The 15,403-nt window shown below is 57.3% G+C and overlaps 1 protein-coding gene across 2 annotated transcripts in view; it reads right to left on the bottom strand.

Moving 5' to 3' along the window:
• SEMA6C (semaphorin 6C) overlaps positions 1 to 15,137 on the bottom strand; it is a 94,839-nt gene extending 79,702 nt beyond the window's left edge. Inside the window, exon 1 of one of the 2 annotated variants that reach the window (XM_037883260.2) lies at positions 14,961 to 15,137. The gene's annotated coding sequence lies outside the window, so the exon portion shown is untranslated. The remainder of the gene's footprint in view (positions 1 to 14,960) is intronic. The other variant, XM_037883259.2, reaches the window with a different exon arrangement.
• Positions 15,138 to 15,403: the final 266 nt, after the last annotated feature.

Genomic DNA, 15,403 nt, shown 5'->3' with positions numbered 1-15,403 from the left:
CTGAGAGTGTCTGTGACAATAGCAGGAAGCAAATAACACTGTGAGACATCCTGATTCGAGCAATGCCGTGGCTCCAAGATCGGCAGCTCCGACCCATTGCATCAGAACCCTTCACCCCAGGGAGAGGAGCAGAGGGGTGGACAGGGCGGGGGACGGTCTGCCTGCCTGCCTGCCTGCCCGGGGGCGAATAGCAGACCCCTGACTCCCCCACAGCTCCAGCCTGGCGCTCTGCAACTCTTGTAAGCTGGCTGCTACCTGCTTGGATCCTGTGGTTTGTTACAAGGGCAAATGCCCCTCCCCACACTCCACTGCCCCTGCCCAGCCCCCAGGGAGGCTGGCGTGGAGGGGAGGCGATTTCAGGCAGCTCTTCTGTTCGCACAGTTGCTGGATTGAAGGCACGGGGGGCTCCTGGCAGCTGCCCCCCTGCTCTAATTAAAGTGAGCGGTTAGCATGAGGTAATTGCTGGCAGGAGACAGAGCCAAACCTAAGGACACCACGGCCATAAACAATGGGCTCGGGCCGGGCTGCTCCCGGTGCCAAAGCACTGGTCTCTCCAGGCCGTCGGCCGACTGCCTACAAAGGAGGGGGCACAAATCAATCGCTCTGAATCCCCCCCACAGCACTCCCCATCTCTCCCAGGTAGAAATGGGGTGCAACAACCAACGTTAGCATTCTTATCAGTATTAGAGGCTGTAGCTGAGATCAGGGGCCGTCATGCCGGGCGCTACACGAACACACAGTAACCGAGATCAGGGCCCCGTGGTGCCAGGTGCTGCCCAGACACAGAGTGACCGAGATCAGGGCCCCCCCATGCCGGGTGCTGCATGGACACAGAGTGACCAAGATCGGGGCTCTGTCATGCCAGGGGCTGCCCAGACACAGAGTAACCGAGATCAGGGCACCCTGGTGCCAGGGGCTGCCCAGACAAAGAGTGACCGAGATCAGGGCCCCATGGTGCCAGGTGCTGCCCGGACACAGAGTAACCGAGATCAGGGCCCCATCGTGGGGGCACTGCCCAGACACAGAGTAACCGAGATCAGGGCCCCCCCCATGCCGGGTGCTGCATGGACACAGAGTGACCAAGATCGGGGCTCTGTCATGCCAGGAGCTGCACAAACACAGAGTAACCGAGATCAGGGCCCCCCCATGCCGGGTACTGCATGGACACACAGTAACCGAGATCAGGGCCCCGTTGTGCCAAGTGCTGCCCGGACACAGAGTAACCGAGATCAGGGCCCCCCCATGCCGGGTGCTGCCCGGACACACAGTAACCGAGAGCAGGGCCCCGTTGTGCCAAGCGCTGCCCAGACAGAGTAACCGAGATCAGGGCCCCACCATGCCGGGGGCTGCACGGACACATAGTAACAGAGATCAGGGCCCTGTTGTGCCGAGCGCTGCCCGGACACAGAGTAACCGAGATCAGGGCCCCCCCATGCCGAGTGCTGCCCGGACACAGAGTAACCGAGATCAGGGCCCCGTTGTGCCGGGTGCTGCCCAGACACACAGTAACCGAGATCAGGGCCCTGTCTTGCCGGTTGCTGCCTGGAGAGAGCGAGAGCCAGTCACCGCCCTGAAGAGCTCCCGGTGTCTACAGACACAGGAAGTGCCCTTGTCCCACAGGTGGGGCCTGGAGAGATTGAGCGATTCCTCCAAGGTCACAATTAGAGTCAGCAGCAGAAGCCGGAACGGGCCCAGGATCTGTCCACAAGCCCTTTGTCTGGGCACTAGCCCAAAGCAGCAAGTGACAGTGACCGTGCAGGCCCAGGGCCTCGAAGCAGAGGAGCGTGTCAGGGCACCATCCCCACCATGGCTGAGACACCCCTCCCTGCTATCCCCCATCAGCCACAGACAGAGCCCGATTCCCTCACGCCCCCCACCCCCGGGCACACCCCACTGCAAAGCAGGCCTGAAACACCAGCAGAGCAGAGCAGCAGGGCCATCATCTCTGGGGACAAGCCAGGCTCAGCAGGGAGGCTGGAGCCTCAGGGCTGCAGGGTTAGGGAAGGGTGGGGGCTCTGATCAGACCTCGCCCACATGGCTGAGTCTCCTCCATGCAGGATGGGGGGGGGCTTTCCCTCCTCCCCCATCCAGCTCCTCGATCCACCCGTCCCTGTGCCCCAGCCCTAGGCAAAAGCAAGTTCCAGGTTTGTTACAATTGCCCTCTCACCACCCCTTGTCCTCTGTAGTGTTGCAGACTTCTGGGTTCTACCCCCAGCTCTGGGAAAGGAGTGGGGTCTAGTGGTTAGAGCAAGGGGGCTTGGAGTCAGGACTCCTGGGTTCTACCCCCGGCTCTGGTAGAGGAGTGGGGTCTAGTGGTTAGAGCAAGGGAAACTGGGAGTCAGGACTCCTGGGTTCTACCCCCGGCTCTGGTAGAGGAGTGGGGTCTAGTGGTTAGGGCAAGGGAAACTGGGAGTCAAGCCTCCTGGGTTCTATTCCCAGCTCCGGGAGGAGAGTGGGGTCTAGTGCTTAAAGCAGATGAACCTGTCCATCAGGACTCCTGGGTTCTCGTCTCTATGATTTCCTGTGTGACTGGGAACAAGTTCTTTCCCCTCTGTAAAAGCAGCCAACCCTGCCCGCCGTGGCTGTTTCGCAAGGTGCCAGATAAGCAAAGCCCAGCTGATACCCGCATGACAAGATGCAGTGCTCAAGGCCACACTGGTGCGACTCCACCGTGCCTGTCGTCAGCCTGGCCCGCTCACTCTGCCCCCACACACAGCCCAAAGGGCCACCAACGCCAACAGCGTGGCTTTCACAGCAGGGCCAGCCCCGGCAACAGGGATCTGATCACACTGGATACGTCTACACTGCAATTACAGACCCACAGTGCCCGTCTCAGGGTTATGAGACCCTCCCACTTTGCGGGGTCTTGGAACCTAGGCTCAGACGTCTCCTCTGCTACCGTCAGCCCCACGAGCCTGAGTCAATCGACCCAGGCTCGGAGACCTGCTGCCGCGGGCTTTTCACTGCTGTGTAGCCAAAGCCACAGAGACAGGGCCCACAGCGAACCACCGCAGCCCTGACCGGGGCTGGACCGGGGACAACGACCGGAGTGTCTGACTGTAAGAAAACACCTGGCAACTGCAATCCAAATTAGTGCCCTTGGGTTCGATCACCCCAACTGCTCCGGAACCCGCAGCAGGCACCCAAACTCCCCAGGTGCCTCGGGTGTAGCCTAGGTTAAGTAGAAATTAGCCCAACTCGAGCAGTGTGGGAAATTGAGGTCGGTAGTGTGAGAAAGTTAAAAATGAGCTGGAGACAAGGACAAGACCCGAGGGTAAGCTGAGGCTCTGTTTTGATTATAACTGGTCTCTGCAGGGCTTTTAACGAGTGTTTTTAAGAACTGTGAATGTTTTATTAAACCGCTATCTATAGTGATAGTATGGGAAGGAGACTGGTGCAGATGGACGAGCTGGGGGAGGGAATATCTTTTCCTGGACCAATTTCTGTTGGTGAGAGAGACAAGCTTTCAAGCTACACAGGCTCTTCTCCGGGGCTGGAAACGTACTCAGAGAGTCCCAGCGAAATATAAGGCGGAACAGATGGTTTAGCGTAAGTAGCGAACACATATTTCTGGACAAATGTACCATGAAACCAATGATACACCTGAGACACATGGATGATATTTTCCATGATACATCCCACAACTTCAACAACCCCCACCCGTCCATTAAACTTTCTCAGGAACACTCCCACACCAGCATCCACTTCCTGGACATCGCAATCAGCTTCCGTAATGGATAGGCTGACCACCTTTCTAATGGCTGGTAACTGGGCCTCCGAGACCCCAGCCCTGCCCACCTCTTCCCCCAAGGCCTCGCCCCTGCTCCACCCCTTCCCCAGGCCCCACCCCAGGCTCCGCCTCTACCCCAACAGCCCCGCCCCCGCACGGCACACCACCGCGAGCCACACCTACCTTCATAGATCCAGTAATCACCCCAAACACACCAAGAAATCTGTTACCTACAGCCAGGCCCTCAGGTACCACAGAATATGCTCCAAGGAGAAAGTCTGGGATACACACCTTAACACACGCAAAACCACCTTCACCAGACAAGGACCCTGCACCAGATCGCACCATGGAACGGGGCCACAGTTTGGGCATCAGTGCCCCCCTCACACACTTTTAGGGAGCGTCTGTTGCCCCGTCTGTGACCCACTGACAACCCCACCCAGCTGCTTTCCTCCCCCCTAGGACTTCAGGGGTGTTAAGGGGCCACTTTACCTCGAACGGCCCCTTGAAACACAATCTGCCCCACCTTGTATTTAGCTGTGACCCTCAGGACGTTTCCCAGCCCTGAAGAAGAGCTCTGGGGAAGCTCGAGAGCTGGTCTCTCTCACCAACAGAAGCTGGTCCAATAAAATATATGCCCTCCCCCACCGCGTCTCTCTGATATCCTGGGCCCTGCACAGCTACCACAGCGCTGCCCACAATGGGTGCAGATGCTATTTCAAATAACGTGTCCTGTAAAGCCCCAAGCAGGAGGTGGCGGAAAGGGGACTAGGGTGTGGGGCAGTTTGATGTTCATTAGTGGGATGATGGCTTATCACAGGAGTAGTTTTGTTAAAATAGAGGCACGCTCCAATTAACACGCCAAGGAGGTTACCAGGTGTCCTTCACTCTGTTGTCAGCGGACCGAGACACACTATCTCCTCGGTGGGTGTGAGAATAATTGTTAGTGTGAGCGGGATGCAAACACAGTGGCAGTATTGTGGAAGCGGTAACTGCCCGGCCTGTTTGCTGACCACCTCATTCTTCTTTGGAACAATGATTGGTTTTCTCATTTAAAGTGTCGGCCCGGCCTCCTCCACTAAATACATCTTCTGTAACCCACCCAGAGGCTCCAAGCTGACCTCCGTGTGGGGTTTTATTGCGCCTTTATCTTTAAGGGCTTAATACTAATCGGGAATGTTTCAACATCAAGGCCCTGATCCTGCAGCATGCCGCAGGATCTGATTGCCCCCGTGTCCAGTCCCCCTGGAGCTTCAGGGCCTGATCTCTGCCGGTGCCCCCAGCATCTCAAGGATGATCCCCACCCCGCACCTCCTCGTGTGTGTGATCCACATCTCTTCTACTTGGGCAGCATTTTGCACGGGCAAAAACGATTCCACGAGACGCAGGCCTGCAAAGGGGCCGGATCCCTGGCTGGTGTGAAGCAGCATTGCTCCCTCTGGCCCTGGTTTCTGAAGCCAGGCGCCCTCTCGCCACACTGGATTGCGGACGCAGCCCAGACGCTCCCACAGTGGCTCAGTTCCCACCAGCGAAAGCCACCCCCGGCAGCAAGTTCTGCCGGCCATTTCCCAGGGGGGGAGGGGACACGGCAGGGGCTGGGAAAGCGTGAGATTGGGAAAGATTTCCCCCTTCTCCTGCAGTCGGCCCAGCTCTTCCCATGACTCTTAACACAAACATCCCGTCCCTAGCGTGATCGGAGTGTTACAATCATTCATTCCCCGCCCCCATCCCCGGCTTTGCATGGGGAAGCTGGGAACTGAAAGCTGTTATTTCCGTCACACACACGGTAGGCTTGCATATGTACCCCATTGTTGTGGTAGGGTTGTGTGCACACAGCAGTTTGTTATTGGAGGGTTGCACACATACCCGGCTGTTATGGTAGGGTTGTGCACAGTGATTTGTTACTGTACAATCGCACACAAGCACACACACCCCTTGTTATGGTAGAGTTGTGTACATGCAGCAGTTTGTTATTGTAGGGTTGCGCACTCATCCTGCTGTTATTGTAGGATTGTGCACACAGGGATTTGTTATTGTAGGGTCACGCATGTCTGCCATGGTTATGGTCGGTTGTGCACACACAGTGGTTTGTTATTGGAGGGTTGCATACATACATACCTGTTTTGGAGGACTGTGCACACAACAGGTTGTTATTATAGGGTCACACACGTCCCCCATTGTGCACAGAGAGGTTTGTTATTGTAGGGTCACACACACACCAGTTGTGATGGTAGGGCTACATACGTGCCAGTCTGCTATTTGCAGGGTTATGCCCATGCAAGCTGGTTACAGAAGCGAAGCCGGTGCCAGGTTGTTATTGTAAATGCAGCAAATCCTTGTTATTTGAGGGTGTGTCCATGCCAGTTTGTTATTGTAGGGTCGCACATTTGTTATGGTCCCCTTCTCTCGCCACTGGACCACAACTCTTTCCAAACATAGCAACAGGGTCCAGGAGTCTTGATCCCCTCCCCACCAGCTCTAAGCCTTAGACCCCACGCCCCTCCCGGAGCTGGAAACAAAAGGAGTCCTGATGGCCCATCTCCCACTGATCTCAGGAGAAGGTTTGGGTGGGGAAAGGGTAAAGCAGGGGTGTTTCCTGTCAAATAGCAAAGCAACCCTGCCATGGGGGCAGGGAATGGGTTCTCAGTCCCCACCCAGTAGAATCCTGGCCCCCACATCACACCCAAGCTGCTCACCAAGGACAAATATTTAGATGCACATTTGCTTATTTACATTTCCCGCAGCTCGGGGCTGGATCCTGGAAAGCCAAGCACCCCCATTCATCTCCACGCCCACCCCAGAGCAGGGAGTGCAGACTGCCAGCGGGCGGTGCCAGGGCTTCCCCCTGCACTGCCCCTCTGGTTGTGGGGGAGCAGAGTGCATGGGGCTGCAGGGTGCCCCTATGGCAGGAGAGCAGGCCCCGCACCCCAAGTCACTCCTATCTTTTGCTGCCCGTGGGGGGTTGCAGAGGGGTCCTGGGCCGCTCCCCTAGATCCCTGCCTCTGCACACGCACTGCCCCTTCCCCCCACCACCCTGGCTGCTCCTCTGTTCCATTCCTAACTTATAACCGTGCACTAGGATTAACCAGCCCCATTACAATGCGAAATATTTGTATTCACTCCCAGTGCAAACCCCAGGGGGCAGGGGGGAGGGGGAAATCAATGGGGTGAAGTTGCCCCCTACCCGTCTGCAGAGGCCGCTGCCCGAGAGCACATTTGTATTGCATCTAGCACTCTGCCATCTCCCTGAAAGGTCACCCTGATAAGGCTGGAAGGGGGAGCATAATTGTAACCTACGAAGCCGGACTAGAGATCTTTATTTATATGCTGTTTGTGAAAGCCGAAGTAGGAGCGATTCCAGCCGCTGCAGCCGGTAATCAGGGCTGGGGGAAATAATCAATTCACTTATTTTAATTTGGGGTTGGTTTTAAAGGCTTGTAAATACCAGAAACGGAGCAAAGCAGCGACTTGGCAAGCAACGGAGAGCAGGGTAGGGGCTCATCAGAGGCAACTTTTGTTCATTTAAAAGCTTAAACATGCCAAGACAATTCTGGTCCTTTATTTTTTGCAAGCCAGGATCATGCTGGTCATAACATCCCAGCCTGCAGGTGGTGCCTGAGTGCAGCAGGGCAATAGCTCAGTGGGGCTGGGCCATGCTGCCCCCTGCACGACGTGCAGCCCCTGACACTGCTGCAAAGCAAGTGTGCGGTGGGTAGCGACCCTACCACGACAAAGCAGCACTCTCAGCCCCACGGCCCACGAGAGACCCTACAATAACAAACTGGCATCATAGCCCCAGAGCTTACGAGCAACCCTACCATAACAAACCAGCGTCATAGCCCCACGGCCCACGAGAGACCCTACAATAACAAACTGGCACCACAGCCCCAGGCCCACGCGAGTACCCTACCCTGTCAAGGCGGCATGTGCAGTGCTTGGCAGTAATGTTGCGGTAGAGCCAGTGACTGCACACGGTGCGAGGCACCAGAGCCACATAGCCCAAATGTTGCTCCATTTCCCCCTGCATTCATAGGGGCCCTGCGTTTCTCTGCCCCACAGCTCAGGGACGTAGTGGCAAAGAGCAGCTGCCCCAGCGCTCATCACAGGGCTGGAGATGCGAAAACAGAGCCAAACGCCAAGGGCGTTCTTCAGGCAAACCTCCCAGTGACCGGATTTGCCCCGAGCGCACCGAAGACCCTACAATAACGAACAACTGGCTGCAGGACAAGACACAGTGCATGCGGGCCAGCATTCCCCAGCCCCCCTGCACTAACAAACCAGCGCCTCAGGGTCAAACGATAACTCTTGTTTGCCCCAGCCAGCATTTGCAAGAGGCCCTACAATAATAAAGCCAGCGGGTGCTGCAGAGCGCTAGAGAGACCCTGCAACAATAAAGAAGGAGGCGCAGCCCGGCGCTTCGGAGTCACCCAACAACTGTTATAGAGAGCTCCAGCCGCTCAGTGCGGATCTCAACTGGAGGCTCTTTGGAGCAAGGACTATCTCTTTGTTCTGTGTGTGTACAGCACCTCGCGCCACAAGGTTCTGGTCCAGGACTGGGGCTCCTATGAGCTACTGTAATACTCCATATAAATAACGTACAGCGCCTAGCACACTGGGATACTGGTCCAGGACAGGAGCTCCTAGACATTATCATAATACATCTAATAGCAATAAAAAGGAGAGTGTCCAGTGGTCCTGGTCCCAGCCTGGGGTGCCTGGGAGCTACCATAATACACCTAATTTCAATACAAATGTACAGCACCTAGCACAATAGGGTCCTGGTCCCTGACTGGGGCTCCTAGATGCTACCATAATACATCTAATAAATAAGAATAAATAATAGTTATAAAACTGGTGTGTACAGCAAAGCAGTCACCGGCGACCCCACAGAATCAAACCAACACAGAGAGTCCAGCGTTACCAGCGCCACTCCATGCTAAAATTCTCATGCATGCGGCCCAGCAGTCACCTGCGACCCTACAATAACAAACCAGCACGTAAACAAAAGACAGAGAGGAGGAATCATGTCAGGGTGCTCTGTTTCCAGCCTGAGGCACGCAGGCTATAATTAACAGCCAAAGGAAATATATTATATATATATTAGAAATAAAAATAGATGATGGATCTTGTGCCAGGGCCCCAAGCGGAGGAACCAACCCATACTTTTCCAGAGGAACAAGAGAGGGCGTCTCTTGTGAATGGAAATCTCTGCTTGGCTCTTTCCATCCTTGAGCTCCAAGCGGGGCATGGGATTTGATCTCACAATGGACGCCCTGGGGGAGGAAAGGCCAAGCCCGGTTATTGACCAAAGCTCTGTCACCTGGTGAATGTGGGAGGACAGTGGGTCGATCTCTCCTGTGTCTCCTTGGGCTAGGAGCTGCAGTTATCTCGGGGCCGGCGGGAGGGGGAGAGACAGACACCCCGACCTCCGCAGGAGAGCGAGGACCTGGGTTTGTGGCGTCCCAGCACGCCTCGCTGTTTTGTTAGCATGCTGGTAATCGGTGCTCATAAGAGACCCTACAATAACAAACCAGCATGCATGGCCCGATGGCCCAGGAGCAACCCGATCATTACAAACCAGCATACACAGAGAATTACCAGGTGGGATCACATTTAGTATAGCCCAGTATAGCCAGTGACCACAATCAGCTGCGTCAAAGCAAGAAACCCTGCAGCTGATTCTGGTCACTGGCTATACTGGGCCAGGTGGATCTGCAACAGCTGCAAGAAACCCTGCAGCCATGGGATAGCCTGTCCCCAGGGAAAGGCCCCTTGTGGCGCACCCAAAAACAAGCACACCCGACAAAAACAAACCAGCACACGCAGCCCCAGCCTCACGGGGGCCCTACAATGACAGGGCAGCATACGGCCCTACCTGTACAATGAGCAGTGTTTCATAAAACTGCTCACAGTCCAGGAGTCAGTTCCTCTCTCACTGATGTGCAGCCACTTCTGGGGTGGAGCACCACCACTGCTTAACCCTTAAAACACCCACAGTGCTAACAGCTCTCAGGGGGGACATTTTTCATCCTTCCAGCCATCTCTAAATGCTTTACATGGGCAGGTAAGTATCATTATGTTCCTTTCACAGGTGGGGAAACTGAGGCATGGGGAATGACTTCCCCGGGGTCACTAGGCTGGTCAAGACCAGGAACAGAACCCAGGAGTCCGGTGCCTCAGCTGCTGCACTGCATCACATCCCCCTTTCCTCCCCCAGATCTGTCCCAATGGTTCCTCGCCTGCCCATTTGGGACAGGAAGTGAAGAAAAATGCTGTCTCTAATGGAAACCACAAAGGGGTGGAGGCAGGGGATTTGCACAGGAGAACTGAATTCCCTTCCCTGGAGCAGGAAGGGCTCAGAGCTTATGTCAAAGGCTCCTATACACTAAGCCAGGGAGCGTTCGGCTGTACAAAGGGCTCTGGGACGCAGGCTAAGGAGATGGCCCCAGGGCCTGTGCTGCTGTTTCTGATCCTGGCGAAGAGGCAATCACGGGACCAGAGCGCTGGGGAAATCAGTCGTTGCCAGGCATGTCCATCCACACATGGCTGTGTCACCCCACCCTGCCAGGGTGCAGGCCCCAAACGCAGCAGAGAGATTCTGCCCCAGGGGCCAGGGAGAACTGGCTGGCCTGAGCGTGGGAGATGCAGCGTCCCTCAGCCTCCAAGAGAGGGCTGCACCCCTCTGCCTGAAACAAGTTTGCTGGGTCTCAGTCCCAGGCCCAATGAGCCGCGTGGCCAGGCGGATGGCAACTGACGCCACCCTGCTTGGCATTCACTGGTCTCCTTGGTGAAAGGCCCAGGGCAGAATGGGTCACGATCCCAAGCCTGACTCCCCTCTAGAGAGTTGGTGCCTTCAGGGCAGGGCAAAGAGAGTGGGAGAGAGATGCTTCCTGGGCTGTCCCTGATTGGTGGAGTGGGAGTCTCCAGGGCTGCCAAACCGGCAGTCACCCCAGCTTCAGAGATGGGGGGGGGCAGGGCTGTTAAACCAGCTTGTTCTAGTCTAATAACAGCTGATTTCCACAGCTCTAATTGCCAATCAAGAGATTGAACAGCCCCCCTAACAGGAAGACGGGGCTGGCAAGACAGAGTGAGTCTCAGGGGGTCTCTCAGCCAATCCCCACATCCGGTTGTAATCCCTGACGGGCTCAGGGGGCAGGGAGGGGATATTTCCGGCTCCCCACCCCTGGCCTCAATACACCAGGAGCTGTGATCTTAGAGGGCCGGAGTGGGGAGAATCCCCGCCCCCCATACACTGGCTGGCTCCGATCAGGGCTGGAAGGGCACCCCCAGCCCCTCACCTGCTCCTCCAGAGCCTCTTCCCATCTTTTATTGTTAATCATAACTAAAGAGAGGTTGGGGGAGGGGCGGGAGCGGCTCCGCGTCCTGAATTTCCAGTGTGAGAGAGAGATCCCTGCAGAGAGCCACAATGCAAGAGCCAGAATCCGGGGCTGCGTCCCTAGGACTCAGCCGGCCCTCATCCTTCCAACGCCGCGCCAGCCCACGCTGCACCTCCCAGCCCTTCAGCAACAGAGGGCAGGGGGGCAGCATGGTGCCTATGCTACAGCAGGAATTAGGCGTCACCCTGGCCAGGGATGCGCAGACCCACGGCAGGTCTGTGCTGGGATCCGTCTGCGTCCGAGCAGGGGGCAGGGTAGGGGGTGGAATGTGTGGGGCATAGGAAGCAGATCTCCGCCCCACTCTTGCCCACCTGGATGGGGAGGGATCACACATACATACACGCACGCACCCAGGGCGCCATGATTTCCCAGCCCCTTATGCCCCACCACCAGCGGTAACTCCACAAAGTTACTGCAGCCTCAGAGCTTCGCCACAGAAGGGAGTGACTTCCCCCTCCCCACACCTCACCCCCTTAGTCGTTCCTTGGGCTCCCAACAGATCAAGATCTAGAGGGTCCTGACACTCAAGCTAAGCTCCCACTGATGCTCCATAGCAGCTGTACCGTGAGCAGTACAGGGCCAATGACACGCAGTAAAGGCATTCCCATTCTATCCAGCAGAGGGCAGGCTCTCCACCAGTTCATAACAAGACATAATGCTGCTCTCTCTGGTGTCTCCTAGAATACATTTCATACCTCCACAGGCTAATAGGATTTGGGATCCATGTAATATGATTTGCAGTCACAGCATAACCTGCTTCCTACTGACATGGTGCAAAACACCTCAGAGTCACTCTAACTTCCCATTAGGAATAATATGGGCTATTACATGTAAGAGAGCAGTGCTTAGACGCCCAAACTGAAAGTAGGGCCCCATTGTGCCCGGTGCTGCACAGACATAGGGGCAGAGACAGTCCCTGCCCCCAAAGAGCTCACAGTCTGAAGAGATAAAGAGCAGGAGGAGAAACTGAGGCACAGAAATGGGACACAACTGATCTAAAATCATCCAGCAGGCTAGTGGTAAAGCCAGGCTTAAAACCCAGGCATCCTGAGTCCCAGACTAGCATCCTACCCACTATATTCCATCGGAAGATTTGGAACAAAAAACCCCTTTCAGCATCTCACGCCTTCGTGAAAGGGAATGCCCACCCCCGCAGAGCTCTAGCCATGAATTTCTGCCCTCTCTGAGCTCACGAACTGTCCCGGGTTGCTCTTCGTCAGCAAATCACTTTGGACAAATTGGTTTTGGACGCCAGCCTTCCCTTCAGATGGTTCCCTTCTGCCATCTGAGGTGTGCAGTTTGGCACCTCTGAATCACCTGGTGTCGCTGCTCCTCCCTGATTGGAAGACTGAAATGCTTGAGGAGCTGCTAATTGGTGGCTCTAAAAACCATAGAACTCGGACTGTGTGAACTTTTTTCACACCTTTCCAGTTGCCGAGCAAATGTCTGTACAGTCTCTGGGACAATGGGGATCCGGTCCCTATCTGGGGCTCCTAAATGATACCATAATCCACCTAATAGCAATAAAAATGTACAGCGCCTGGCACAGCAGAGTCCTGGTCCATGCCTGCAGGCTCTCACACGCTACCATAATCCAGATAGCAAATAACCACAATTACAGCCTCGTGCATCACAGTGAAACCTACACGATGCTTTTATTTACATCTCACGGGCCAAACCTGGGGCCTAGCATGAGGGACTGGAGAAGAGAGTGTGACACCCGGGGCTCAGGAGCTCAAGGAGCCTGATTCAGTCTGACCGCCCCATCGGAAGCAGCCCCAGGATGGGAGCTTCCGCTTTCCTTCTCGCATTAGAGCCCATTCCTCTTAAACAGGAATAACCGAGGCTGGACGCGCACGGCGCTGTACAAACACAGTCCCAAGAAATCTCGCTCCCTCGTGCCAGTGCCACCCCCCTCGGCGTGCCAGGCACGGCATTATCGGCGGAGAACAGCTTCCGAATCCGACACTGCAACCTGCCGCCACCAAGTTATTAAGGAAACGAGCGAGGATCTGTTCCAGCCCTCGCCTCTGACACAACACGCAGGGCCCTTCGTGCAAAGAGTTGACTCCTTTCCAGGCCTCACAGGCAATGTCACAGGCGTCGTCCTCCCCGTCGCCCAGCTGCCAACACTAGTGTGGCGGCGGGCGGGAGGGGAAGGAGCGGTCGGAAAGGGTTAAAAAAACCAGAAGAGACTGTTTTTGTTTTTCCAGGACGGATTTCCACATGCACCATTCAGAGGATCTGAAATTAAATCTGAGCCTGCGGAGAGAGGAGTTTTATTGTGCCATAGGGTTGCAATCTGGGAGCAAATCCATGATCCTGGCATTTAGGGGGAGGGAAAGAGTCAGTTCCACCTTTGATTTCAGGATCCCCCAAAATACCATCTCCCCCCCCCCATTCCCCTCCCCGATTGAGACCAATGAGAACAGGGCATTAAAGGAATTTCGCCTTCCAAGGTTTCCAAAGCAGCCATCAGACCCCGAATGGCTTTCACTGAGCCCCCCGCCCCTTCCAGCAGCAGCCACCCCGCAATCCCCGGGGTGCCAGATCCCCGGTTTGGGGGGGGGACACGGACACTCAGATGGCTCTGGCCACTGCAGCAGCCTGGCTCGCAGAGCACGCCGAGCCCCGCTAGCTGCCCAAACGGGCAGGGGTCCGAGCCAGGGCAGCGGATTAAAATAAACTTGCGCTTGCAAAACAGGAGGGGGATTGAATTCCCCTCACCCCTCCGCCCCATATCGGCGGCCCCCGGGGCTCTTTTCGCCCCCCACGCTACCGTGCTGAACGGCAACACCCGGGGGATAAAAATAATGAATAAACTGCAAACTTTCCAGCCAGCCTCCCTGCCTGCGAGCCGGGCTTCTGCACACGCGGCTCGCCGCCGCTCCTGGTGCCGGGGAAACCTGCCGTCACCACAATTCACCAGGGTTGTCTGTATTTGTGAGGGGGGGGGCAGCCCTGGGCGAAGCGGGGTACCCCTGACAGCTTGTTGGGGGGCGGGAGTCTGTCCCCTATAAACGCACCGTCTCCTACAACAGCCCCCCTAGCGCTGGCGTTAGTCCTTGGTGATGCAAAGTGCCGGGTCCCCTTTGCCCGGCCGGTGGGCTCGCCAACTCCCGTGGGACCCCCGGGATCACGGACCCGCACGCCCGGCGTCGCCGGCATCCTGGGGGGAAAGAGGGGTGCACCCTGCCGACCCAGCCAGCGCTCCGGCACCCCCCCCCCGGCACCCCCGCTCTAGGAGCAGGTGAGAAGCCAGCTCGACACCTCCAGCAGGGGGCAGATTTCCAGGCCAGCACCAGCTCAATCTCCCCCCCTCCCGCCCCCCCAAGAGCTGGGCTCAGAGACAGCCTCCCAGCTGTGTGAGCCTTGGCTGCAACCCACTGGTTTCCAAACAAGACTTCTTGGACGCAGGATGCGAGTCGCTTGCCAAGCAACCCCCCCTCCCCCATGCAATAACTCCCCCCTCCCGTGTCCTCCCCCCCCCCCATTGCTGCCCCCCACCCCCAAGACAAACAGGGGCTTCCGTTTGCAGTGTCAAAGCGCGCACCTCCCCGCCCAGGTGGGTTGCCTCCCCCCATTTGCAGAACAGAGACACACAAACACACATCCAGGCTGAACCCCCCCGGCTCCGATCGCCGCCCCCCCCCCCGCCTTTGGGAGAAGTTTCACGCCACGGAGCAAGTCAAATCGCTAACTCCGGACACCCCCCCGCCCCGGGCAGGCTCCGCTCAGCCCCGGGCACAGGCAGCCGGGGCTGGCTCCTTGCACGACCCCAGCCCCCGACTCCCGATCCTGGCAGGGAAGCAGCCCCCCGCCGCCGCTCTTACCTCGATCCCTGCAGCCCCGGCTGAGGCCGCCCCGTCCGGGGCCCGATCCCCTGGCGTGCGGGGAGCTGGCGCCCCGCAGCCGAGTTATAATCCGGCCCTGCGCCCCGACGGCCGAGGCGGGGGATAACAAAGCCCTGCCTGCCACGGGCTCGCCGCTCAACGCCCAGCCGGCCCTCCCCCGGCAGCCGGCGCCAATCTCCGCGCAGCCCCTGCCGCTCCCCTCCCTCGGCCCAGCCCAGAGTCCTCCCCCTGCTCCCGGCCTTGGCAGCCGCCCGCGCCGCTCCCCGGCAGCCGGCGGGGAGAGGGAAGGGGGAAGCCAGGGGGAGCGAGCCCGGGCTGTAGGCCCGTCCCCAGGGTGGTGCCCATGGCCCCGAGGGAGGGGGGAGGAAAGGGAGGAGAAGGGATCAGAGGAGGGGGAGGAAAAGACCGGAGGAGAAGGGAGG

The sequence above is a fragment of the Chelonia mydas genome, chromosome 24, assembly GCF_015237465.2.
Source record: "Chelonia mydas isolate rCheMyd1 chromosome 24, rCheMyd1.pri.v2, whole genome shotgun sequence".
NCBI classification, from domain to species: Eukaryota; Metazoa; Chordata; order Testudines; family Cheloniidae; genus Chelonia; species Chelonia mydas.
This window is presented reverse-complemented; position numbering and strand designations above follow the sequence as displayed.